Source organism: Callithrix jacchus, chromosome 5 (genome assembly GCF_049354715.1).
Source record: "Callithrix jacchus isolate 240 chromosome 5, calJac240_pri, whole genome shotgun sequence".
Lineage (NCBI taxonomy): Eukaryota > Metazoa > Chordata > Mammalia > Primates > Cebidae > Callithrix > Callithrix jacchus.
The window spans coordinates 52,867,100-52,879,158 of record NC_133506.1 but is presented as its reverse complement, the minus strand read 5'-3'; positions in this window follow the sequence as shown (position 1 = coordinate 52,879,158).

Here is a 12,059-nt window from a genome sequence, read left to right as displayed (position 1 = left end):
CAAAAGATTTAATGAGATGCTAAGCCCCAGGATCTCAGAATGTGATGTTATTTGGAATGAGGGTCATCGCAGGTGTAATTAATTGAGGTAATGAGCTCATTTAGAATAAAGAGGGCTCCTGATCCAGTAGAACTGTCCTTATAAGAGGGAGTTGTGGACACAGACACAGAGAAGGAAGATGATGTGAAGACACAGGGAGAAGACGGCCAGGTGGAGACGGAGGCAGAGATTGGGGTGATGCAGCACAGCTGAGGCCGCCTGGGGCTATCAGGAAGGCTCCTCCCCTACGGGTCTGGAGGGAGTGCTGCTCGGCTGACACCTTGATTTTGGCCTCCAGGCTTCTGGAACTGTGAGAGACATTTCTGTGGTTTTCAGCCATCCATCTAAGGGTTCAGCACTTTGTGACAGCAGCCTCTGGACACAGGCCTCGCAGCAGAAACCTACATGGAAGGCAGTTCTGGAGGTGTGGCTCAGCCAGGCCCCGAGGGAGATCAGAGCCAACCCAGCCTGAGATGAATGATGAATGTCTCCTTCTCACAGAGTTTTGCCGAGCCCCTCCCATGCCAGTCCTCTGCCCGGCTCCTTCCTGGTGCTGACCACAGTGGTGATTGCGCTGGGGCTCCCTCAGCAGCCCCAGGACATGGGTACGGTCTGTTTCCTTCTTTTTGTTGCCCCAGGGTTCAGCAAAGGGCCAGATTCCTCGTAGGGCCTTTTGTAACTGATGGGGAGGGTGGGGACTTGCAGGTAGAGAGAAGCACCCATCCCCAGGGTGGCAGTGCAGCCACAGGGGCCTGGTGAATGGGAGTGGGCCTCCCCTGATCTCCCCGCACTGGTCAGCCAATGAACTTGGTCAGAGAAAACCCAGCTTTCCTTTCCCAGTCCTGTGGGACAGACAGCTCCAAACCCTGGCCCACTACCTTTCTCTGAGTGTTAATTTATCAGGACAATAATAATCCTCCTATGATTTAGGGTTTGGGGGGATTACCAGGCTGTGGTGCTGGAGCTGATAGGCATTTATTACCTACTTAACCATTTAAGTAGAACAAAAAAGAAAATCCTTGTTGCTCAAAAGGTGATGAAAGTTTCTGTTAAAACACTCTATTAAAATGATTCATTAACAGGACAAAGAATCACCCCTCTCCAGGTACCCTTGAGGTTGGAACATCTGACCAGAGAAGTCCTTTGGGGGACTGCAAGAATTTGGGATTTGCTTCTACTCTGCATGGGGCAGGGGGTGGGGAGCGCCCCCCTGACCCCAGGCAGAGGATGCCCCGCTGCTCTGTGGGATGTGGGTTTTTAAGAACCCAGACCCGTGTTCTACGACAGGACGGCTGCAAGCCGTATTGCTAAGGGAACAGCTATGAAAGAATCCCAGCAGGTTTCCCAAAGTCTGCTACATATTAGGTCATTTGCTCTCCTGTCCCTTTTAAACAGCAAAGGTGTCAGCTCAGCACGTCACCCCTGTGCCGTCCGATGATAGTGTCAGGTCACTCAGTGGCTGACGCGCAGTAGGTGGGTTAAACTTTTAATGAATATAACATGGTAAAAAGTGGCTACCTCGAGTGATGGACAGCTGGGTCGAGAGGTGGGGAGGGGCGCTTTGGACTCCTCACTGCCCCACCCTTGCTGTGTGACCTTGAAGAAGTGACTTCTCTCCAAGCTTCAGTTTCCTGCCTGTAAAATGGAGCTCACACGTGGACCTTGTTCCTAGGGCTGTCGCAGGGGTTAAACAAGAGCACAGGAGCAACGCTCTTGGGCCAGTTCCTGGAAGGAGCATAGCACATTGCCTGGCACAGAGCAAACACGGAGGACAGTCATTTGGGGCTGCCTTCAGGCTGCATCACAAAATGCCTCTTTCAGCAAAGACTCCATCTGGCAAGCGCTCTGCAGTCTCCACCACCCTCTGTAGTTCTGCCAGCTTATTACTGTTTTGTTTTTAAAATACAGGTGACATGTATCAAGTACTCACTGTTATTTCTCCCTTAATTCTCGCCACAGCCCCATGAGGTAGGCGTTGCCATGAGCCCTGTTTTCCAGATGAGGAAAATTGAGGCTTAGAAAGAGTTAAGTGACCCGTCCTCGATCACATGGCCAGTAAGTGACGTGTGCCCAATTTGAACCCTAATCTGTCTGAATCTTTGCCTTTGGTATTTACAAATGTGTCTTGCCAGCTGGGAGAGGCAGGAAATGGGCGAGTGTTTCTTCAGGAATCATGACCCAGAATCTTCTGTGCCCTTTATCTCATTGAATTGCCACGGCAGCACTTCAAAGTCGATGTTTGATTTGTTTTGATTTATGGCTGCTTGCTCATGTTATTCCTCTGTTAAGGAAGGAGAGGTCTTGGGGGAGGCAGGCAGGCTTTGGAGGCAAAAATGCCTTTGGGTTTAGCTTCGCGATGGAGCTGTGTGAACCGGGGGACGCTGCTTAATCTCTCTGTGCTGCAGCTTTTTCAATGGTACTCTTGGCACCTACTGAATAGTAGGTGGTGGTCTGAGGCTCAGGGTCTGTGAGGGGCTGTGCCAAGTGCCTGCCCAGTGTCAGGGCTTTGTACCTGTTGGCTGTGGTTATCTGGCAGGAGCATGCTGGCCTCCCTGTCGTTACTACGTGGGTGGTGGTGATGTATGGGGTTTCCACCACTGCAGGCTGTTCACACCAGCCTGACCCCGCTGATAACTCCTGTACTTCCAACAGCAGAGCTGCCTATTTTCCTTCTAGTTGAAGATGAAATTCATATTTCTATTATCTACTATAGGTGTGTCTGAGAGCAAAAAGGGGAAAAATGTGATTTAAAGCCTGGAATTCAAACCCCTCGAATCTTTGAAGGTACAGCCAGCTGAAAAAAATTGTAGTCAACTGTAGTCATTCATGTTTATCAGGGGGAGAAAGAAAAAGGCTCACTCCAAACAAAAGCCCTTACCAGGGAGAGGGAAAATATGAGAAGTATTTGGTGAGACGCTTCATTTGCTCCAGAGCCCGCCTCGGAGCGGCTTACCCAGCAAGCCATTCTGCCCACGGGGGACTCGACCTGTCCCCCCACCCCAGGACGTTATTAAGTTGGAAATAATTAAGGTTGCTAAGTGATTTCACCCCTTGTGAGACTGCTAGAAAGGAATCCTGTCACTGTTTAATTAAAAAATGAAGAAAGAAGAGAGACTAAGAAGGGTGAAAGAAAAGGGATGAAGGAAGAAAAAGAAGGAAGGAGGGAACAGAATAGGGAAAGAAAGAGGAAAGGGAGCTTTGTGATGTGCCGCGGGAATGGGCTCAGAGGCTGGGTAGGGGCATCCCTTCCTGCCACACAAGACTGCATCTCTTGCTCAGCAGTCCCTGCCATCGCCTGCCCCTGTGGCCACCATCCCTCCTGGCACCACGGCCTAGGCAGCTGCCTCCTCCCTGCCACCAGGGAAGAACAAAGTAAATCTGGAGTTCTCTTGGCATCAGACGCCAGCTTCTAAAGGCTGGAAGGGGCCCAGTTAGAATGCTGAGCAGGAGTTCCCATTTAAGACTGGCTCCTGCGCTTCCCAGCTGTGTGGCCTGGAGCAACAGCTTTTAACCCCAAGGAAGCTGCCATTTTTGTAGGTTAAAATGGTCAGATATCAGCAAGTCCCTTAGGTCCCACCTGAACTGCTTAAAAGGCAAGCGCTATCCTACTATGAGGCAGTAGCACATTCCCCAGGCAGTCACCGAGTATCTGAGATGTCGGCACGGGGCTAAGTTGGTACATACTGTGGACCTGCTTAATTCTTTTAGCAACCCCCAAAATGGACGTGGTGGTTTCCCCATGTTGTGGATGAGGCAGCTGAGGCTCATACAGCCCAAATCTCATGCCTCAGGACGTTCTCCTAGAATCTGAAGCAGCTAGGATTTGAACGCGGGCAGTCTGGCTTCAGAGCCTGGGCCCTTCACTATTAATTAGTCAACCATCAATTAATTAAATCAATACATTCGTTTGTTCAGGAAATACTTATGGAGTTTTCTTTAACGGACCTCACACTGTTCTAGGCATTAGAAATGCAGTGACAAGGAAGAAAGAGACTCTTTCGTGAATAAAGACAAACGCTGCAGGTAAATTAAAGGGTATTACAGCAATGGTTGTCTCGGGGGAGAGACTTCGCTAGGGTGGTCTGGGTGGTGATACAGGAGGAAGAAGCAGGGTGACTGGAACATCTGGAATCGGGCAAAAGTGATAGTGGCAGAGAGCAAGTGGGGGCGATTGTGGGCTGTGGCACGGACTTCAGGTGCCACAGTCTAGGCAGATGTAGCCTGGACCCAGGGCTGGAGAAGCAGGTGGGGTTGGACTCTGTCTTGAAGGTAGAGGCAGCAGGACCTGCTGATGACTTCGACGCACAGGAGGAAAGAAGTCTATTAATTTTGTTACCCCAAGTCCACAGCTAGTAAGTTGTAGATTAAAGACTTGAAGCCAGGCTCTTCACATGAGGCAAATGTTCCCTTCACCATTCATTTCATAAGCATTTATTGAGTGCCTACTGTGTGCTTTGATTCGTTTCACAAGCATTTATTGAATGCTTACTGTGTGCTTTGTGCCAGATGCTGAGACAGCTCTGCTCTGCCCTCCAAGAGCTTCTCTTCTCCAGGGGAAGGCAGACTCCAAGCCACAAAAGTCATTGGGACCCTTATAATTATGTAGGTGCAGAGAAGCAGGGTGTCCCAATACATAGCAAGGGGATGGTCCTTATCACTCCAGGCTTCCTGGAGCCTGCAAAGGGGCAAGACTGGACCATAGAGATAGCCGGCCGGGCGCGATGGCTCACGCCTGTAATCTCAGCACTTTGGGAGGCTGAGGTGGGCAAATCATGAGGTCAGGAGTTTGACACCAGCCTGGCCAACATAGTAAAACTCCATCTCTACCAGAAATACAAAAATTAGCCGGGTATGGTGGCACGTGCCTGTAGTCCCAGCTACTTGGGAGGCTGAGGTAGGAGAATTACTTGAACCTGGGAGGCAGAAATTGCAGTGAGCCAAGACCGTGCCATTGCACTCCAGCCTGGGTGACAGAGTGGAACTTCATCTCAAAAAACAAAACAAAACAAAACAAAAAGCCAACACCTTCGGATGCTTCCCAGAGGCCAGGGAATGTGCTGAGAAGTTTACATCCATTATCTTACATCAATCTTTATAAGAACTCTGGGAGGCTGGGTGCTGTGTCTCACACTTGTAATCTCAGCACTTTGGGAGGCTGAGGCAGGTGGATCACTTGAGTCTAGGAGTTCGAGACCAGCCCAGGCAACATGGTGAAACCTAATCTCTACAAAAAATATATTTAAAAAATTAGCTGGGCATGGTGGGACATACCTGTAGTCCCAGCTACTTGGAGGTCTGAGGAGCAAGGATCGCTTGAGCCCAGGAGGTCAAGGCTGCAACGAACCGTGATTGCACCACTGCACTTCAAAACAACAACAGCAGCAACAACAAAAGCCAAAAAAAAGAACATAAACCCTAGGACGAGGAAACTATATTTACTCCTGCTTTACAGATGAAAAATCTGTAAAGTTTTGGGGTGGTGGGGGCAGATTTGCTGAAGGTCACACTGCCGGCAGAGCTGGGACTGAAACCTTGGGGCTTGGATCCTCAGCTTCACCCCTTCCCTCTCTGCTCAAAGTTCTCTGATACCAACCCCTTCTCATCACTTCTTAGAGACAAAGAGACATGATTAACAAATCAATATGTCAAATCATAAGCATGTTCTACCCCCAGACAGTCCCTGGTGATGGAAGCAGGTGTGTTTTGGGGTAGGATAGAAGGTTTGAGCATGAGCAAAATTTGATGAAAGTCCCGAATTGTGCATAGCTGTTAATTACTTACAGATTTCACAGAATATCATTCCGTGTGATGTATTCTACTCAAAGATTGATTAGTAATAAAACTTGAATTGTATTCCATTTACTCCCACAATTTAAGATGATTTAGTGCCAAATAAAGACTAACCCTAAAAGCTGTTTCTTCAAAGAGCCCCAGTCTCTCTTGTTGTTCTAACGCACTTGGAAAGGAGAAATTGTGCCTCTGCCAGTCAGACAGCAATTTGATCCTTCCTAAACCTCAAATAAATGAGGGTCCTTCCAGTCTCAAGTGGGGGTGGGTACTTTGATGAGGTCTGAGTCACCTCCTTCTAGCCCAGGGTTTCTTGACCTCAGCACTATTTTCTTCTGGGTCAGATCTTCCACTGTTGGGGGCCCATCCTGTGAATCGAAGGGTGTGAAGCAATGTCCTTGCCCTCCACCCACTAAATGCCAGTAGCACCCTCTTTCCCCAGTTGTGACAATAAAAATGTCCCTAGACATTGCTCCATGTTCTCTGTGGGGGCACAATTGCTCCCTGCCACTGATCATACATATGGGGAACCAGAGTGTGTTCTTCAGAGGCAAACTTAAAATCTCACTTAAAAGTGCAGAAACTCCCTCCCAGAGATAAATCATAGGTTTTGTTTCATTTTTCTGTTTTTAGATACGGGGTTTCACTTTGTTGCCCAAGCTGGAACGTAGTGGTGTGATCGTCATAGCTCACTGCAGCCTCCAACTCCTGGGCTCAAGGGATCCTCCCACCTCAGCCCCTGAGTAACTGGGACTATAAACGTGTGCCTCCATGTCCAGCTATTTTTCTTTTTCTAATTTGTTTTGTAGAGAGATGAGGTTTCACTATGTTGCCCAGACTGACCTCAAACTCCTGGGATCAAGCTATCCTCCTGCCTTGGCCTCCCAAAGGGTTGTGATTGCAGGCGTGAGCCACCATGCCCAGCTTGTTTTCCTGTTTCTTTTGTTCCTATTGCTGCATGGACACATCCTTCAGGTGCCACTAGGAGACCCTCAGAGGACTGACACCTGCAGATGTTGGGGCTTAGGCGGGGTGCAGAACAGGCACCCCTTGTGCCCTGGCAGCAGCTGGTATCTTTCCATTTTGTTTCTTCCCTTCTGTGTCCTGAATTCTGCATGAACCGAAGCGCTCCCTGAGGTCTCAAGATGAAAAGTAAAGTGATCAGGAACGTGCCTGCCTTAACGCAGCCAGGGGAACACATGTTGTTCCATTTAGTGGATTTGCTCTACCAGCTTCTGGGTGTTCAGCTCTTGGGAACCCCTATCCCTCCAGGATGATGTTTGATGTTACTGTGTGTGCGTCCCTAACACTCTGCAGGCAGTAATTATAGAAATTTGCGGGACAGTCCTCGTCTCGCCAACCCCCTTCCCCTTTTCCATCTCAGACAACAAATAAAACAGCCCAGCTCTCCTTTGCGGCAGGACCACCAGGGCTGAGCAAAGGACCGCCAGCCCCTCCCCAGGGTCCTTTGAGCTCCCCACTTGGCTCTTTCAAGGGCGTTTCAATGAGCAGCCTTGTTGAGAGTTCCACAAGGGCCGGGCCTAGAAGGGACCATTAAAAACAGTTTCATCAGAACAAAAGAGGTTCTGTTCTTATTGTCCCCCTGGCTGCAGTTTAGATGCAGCAGCTGAAAATCTATCTGGACTGAGCAGCAAATCTGGACCCAGCCACACCGTGGAGTTCACTCTCAGCAGAGATTTCTGGATGGATCCTTGAAGCAGATAATTTACAGCTAAAGCAAAACACAAGGAGAAGCTTTTTATTTGGCACAAATGTTTTCTATTAAAAGTCTTCGGAAGCCCCTGGTAACTGGAGCTCTCTTCTTCTTACACAGCTCGAGGTGATTGTATTCCTGCACACAGAGCCCCTGAAAAGAATTCCTGGTTTGAATGCCAGTTCTGTCTGCGAGGAAGAGTGTGGAGCTACACTACGAGAGACTGCACGGAGCCCGAAGCATGTAGAGGGGAGGCTCTATGGGTTGATTTTAAACGCCTGCCCTGGAAGCTTTGTGGTTGGCAATTTTCTGCTGCTGAGACGCACCAGACAGGCAGGGGCATTTGTGTTCTGGACATAGGGAGAATTGCCCCAGAGTGGAAATGTTTGTCTGTCAAGGGGAATGGGAACTTTTGTGGCCAGCTTTCTGGGACATCAGATGAGATCAGTGCCACCAATTCCATGGGATGTACTGCCTAAAAGAAGTTATTGTAAAATTTGTATTTGTTTTTAAAAAGCTATTTTTAGTCTGGGTGTGGTGGCTCACGCCTGTAATACCAGCACTTTGGGAGGCAGAGGCGGGTGAATCGCCTGGGGTCAGGAATTCAAAACCAGCTTGGCCAATATGGCAACATCCCGTCTCTACTAAAAATACAAAAAAATTTGCTGGGCGTGGTGGTGGGTGCCTGTAGTCCCAGCTACTTGGAAGGCTGAGACAGAAGAATCACTTAAACCCGGGAGGCGGAGGTTGCAGTGAGTTGAGATCGTGCCACTGCACTCCAGCCTGTGTGACTTAGGGAGACTGTGTCACAAAATAAATAAATAAAATGAAATAATAAAGTTATTAAAAAAATTTTTTTCTGTATTGGCAAAGATGAAATTTCAAGGATGACTCGGTCCAGCAGCTTATTTAGTTTCACCTCTAGAATCCTCTTGCAGATTTCCAGAATGGTCATTTTCAAAGCTGCCAGTTAGTGTCTGTGGGTGTGGCCTAGCACAGCTCAGAGCCACTTTCATTCAAGTCAGGAATTCGTTGAAACAGAGGAGTCGCAGGAGCCAGTCTTGCTGTTGTGGATGCTCAACTTCAGGAAAAATGTCCCTGCAAGGCCCTCAGGATGGCCCCCAAGTGCAAACAAGAACCAGCCAGAAAGCTACAGGCCAACAGGTGTATTGCAGCATTTCAGAGAATTCTCTTTTTTGGGGGGGATAGAGTCTCACTCTCACCCATGCTGAATGAAGTACAGTGGTGCAGTCTTGGTTCACTGCAACTCTGCCTCCTGGGTTCAATTGATTCTCCTGCCTCAGTCTCCCGAGTAGCTGGAACTAGAGGTGCGGGCCACCACACGCTGCTAATTTTTTTTTTTAGTAGAGACGGGTTTTCACTGTGTTGGCCAGGCTGGTCTCTAACTCCTGACCTCAGGTGATCTGCCCACCTTGGCAGCCCAAAGTGCTGGGTTTATAGGTGAGTCACCATGCCCGGCCATTTCTGAGAATTCTATACCAGATGGACATCAGCGATGTTGCTTTCCCTGTGCCCAGCAACCAGGATATTCCTGGAGCTTGTTTTTCTTTCTCCCTTGAGGAATTCAGAAGTGTCCTCCTGAGGAAATGTCAATTTCGAGGCCAACATGAGTGGTACTGGCTGCCAGTCATCATTTCTTTTTCTTTTCTTTCTTTTTATTTTTTCTGAGACAGAGTCTCGCTCTGTCACCCAGGCTGGAGTGCAATGGGGTGATCTCAGCTCATTGCAACATCTGCCTTCTGGGTTCAAGCAATTCTCCTGCCTCAGCCTCCCAAGTAACTGGGATTACAGGCACCGGCCACCACACCTTGCTAATTTTTATATTTTTAGTAGAGACAGGGTTTCACCATGTTGCCCAGGCTGGTCTTGAACTCCTGACTTCAAGTGATCCACTTGCTTCAGCATCCCCAAGTGCTGGGATTACAGGCATGAGTCACCGTGTCCAGGCAGCCAACATTTCTTAAACTGATTATGTGTTAGGCACTTTCCATGGATTACCTCATTGTTTCTTCCCAGCAATATGAGAGAGAGAGATGAGAGAGATAATTCTACCCATTTTACAGGTGAGAAAACAGAGACCCAGAAAGGTTTGGCAAATTGTCCAGGGTTGCATGGTGAGCAAGTGGCAGATTCTGATTCAGGAGTCCTGGGTGGGCTGAGATCCTGCTCCTGCTGGTGCTGATGATGCTGGTCCCCCAACCACACTTTAAGAAGCTAGGATTTAGTGCAGGGATCAGCATGCTTTTCTGTAAAGAGTCGTGTTGTGAATATCCTTGACTCTGCAGACCACTCAGCCTCTGTTACAGCTTCCTCCATTCTGCTGCAGGTGCCATGGATGGTATGTAAACAACTGGCCATGACTGTCTTCCAAGAAAACTTTTCAAACGAAAATAGGTAACTGGGCCGGGTGTAGTGGCTTATGCCTGTAATCCCAGCACTTTGGGAGGCTGAGGCAGGCAGATCACCTGAGGTCAGGAGTTCGAGACCAGCCTTGCCAACATGTTGAAACCCTGGCTCTACTAAAAATACAGAAATCAGCTGAGCATGGTGGTGTACACCTGTAATCTCAGTTACTCAGGAGGCTGAGGCAGGAGAGTCACTTGAACCTGGAAGGCAGAGGTTGCACTGAGCTGAGATTGCACCACTGCACTCCAGCCTGGGCGACAGAGTGAGACTCCATCTCAAAAAAATAAAATAAGATAGGCAACTGAACTTGGCCTTCAGGCATAGTTGGCTGGCCCCTGATCTCTAGTAGATGCACACAGTGCCAGCCTCATTAAGATGTTGGGAGGATGGAATGAGTAAAGCCTGTGAAATGCAGATGCAGATGCTACTGGCTGCTGACCACGTATTCATTGTTTTCTACCAGAAGCAGCATTGTGCCAATTAAAAAAGCTCCCTGGTCAGGCTCTCTTGTGGCTAAGGGTGCCTGTGTGACCCTGAGCTAGCTGAGAAGATGTGAGAATGAGATATAGCATATCAGGAAAGGCTGTAGTTTTCCTGATAAAGTGGGACAGCCTCAACTGGCACGTGCCCCTTGTCCTGCCTCTTTCCACTATTTATCTTACCTGGATGGCTGACGTGATGTCTGGAGCTGGAGCAGCTACACTGTAACCACACGGATGCAACTCACAGGGTAAGGACAGCAGAACAGAAAGCTTAAGAGGAGGAGGAGATTTGCAGCCTTTTCTGAGAGGCTGCAACAGCCTTCACTTCCTCCCTATAGATTTCCTGTACAGGAAAAAAATACCCCCGATTGGTTAAGGGACTATGGTGAGGTTTCAGCTCATGTAATAACCAAACACATTCCTAATGATCTAAACACTGAGCATGGCACTGGGAACATGGTACTGGATGAGTGATCACTGTTCAGTGTTGGTAATGTCAGAGGCAAATCTTCACCCTCTGGGGCATGTGGAATGATGGGTAAGGTGACATGTTGGGCACGGGATTGTTTTAATGCCTTCTCTTTTTTTCAATTCAGTGAGCAGTTAGGAGGCTGGGTCAGGAAGTAGAAGGGGTGATGTCTCAGTACTGCTCTGCATGGTAGTTTTCACACTGTCTTCATTGTGGCTGGGTTTCTCTCCCTCACTTGAAGGCACAGATAACCTCTGAATCATCCCCGTGCCCCTTGGAATGGTGCCTGATACTCACCCATCATGCGCTTATAGAGGTTTGGAGTGCAGCCTTCCTACCCTGTGGCGTCACTGTGGCTTGTGTGCCCAGCAGCCATGCTCTGCCTGCTTTCTCTTGCCAGCGAAATCTGCCTCCCTCAGAAGCAGCTGAGCTGAGCCTGGTACTTCATTTCCCAGCCTCCTTTGCAGCTAGGATGCCATGGGCGTGCTGTGATCAGTGGGATGCAAGGGGAGGTTTGCTGGGGGAAACCTATCTGGGAAAGGGCTTCATTCCTGATACAAAGAGAGGAAGAGAAGGGCCTCCACTCCCACTCCCTTCCAGCTCCAAACTTGGACTTGGCCAGGCATGGTGGCTCATGCCTGTAATCCCAGCACTTTGGGAGGCCGAGGTGGGCGGTTCATGAGGGCAGGAGTTCAAGATCAGCCTGGCCAATATGGTGAAACCCCATCTCTACTAAAAAAAAAAAAAAAAAAAATTAGCTGGGCACGGTGGTGAGTGTCTGTAATCCCAGCTACTTGGGAGGCTGAGGCAGGAGAATTGCTTGAACCCAGGAGGCAGAGGTTGCAGTGAGCCAAGGTTGTGCCATTGCACTCCAGCCTGGGTGATAGGGCAAGACTCCATCTCAAATAAAAAAACCCGGAGCTCTGGGCTGAGTGTTGTGGCTCATGTTTATAATCCCATGCTTTGGAAGGCTGAGGTGGGAGGATTGCTTGAGCCCAGGAGTTCAAGATTAGCCTGAGCAACATAATGGAACTTCCTTTTTGCAAAAAATTAAAAAAATAATTAGGTGTGGTTGTGTGCACCTACAGTCCCAGCTACTGGGGAGGCTGAGGCAGGAGGATAGCTTGAGCCTGGGAGGTCA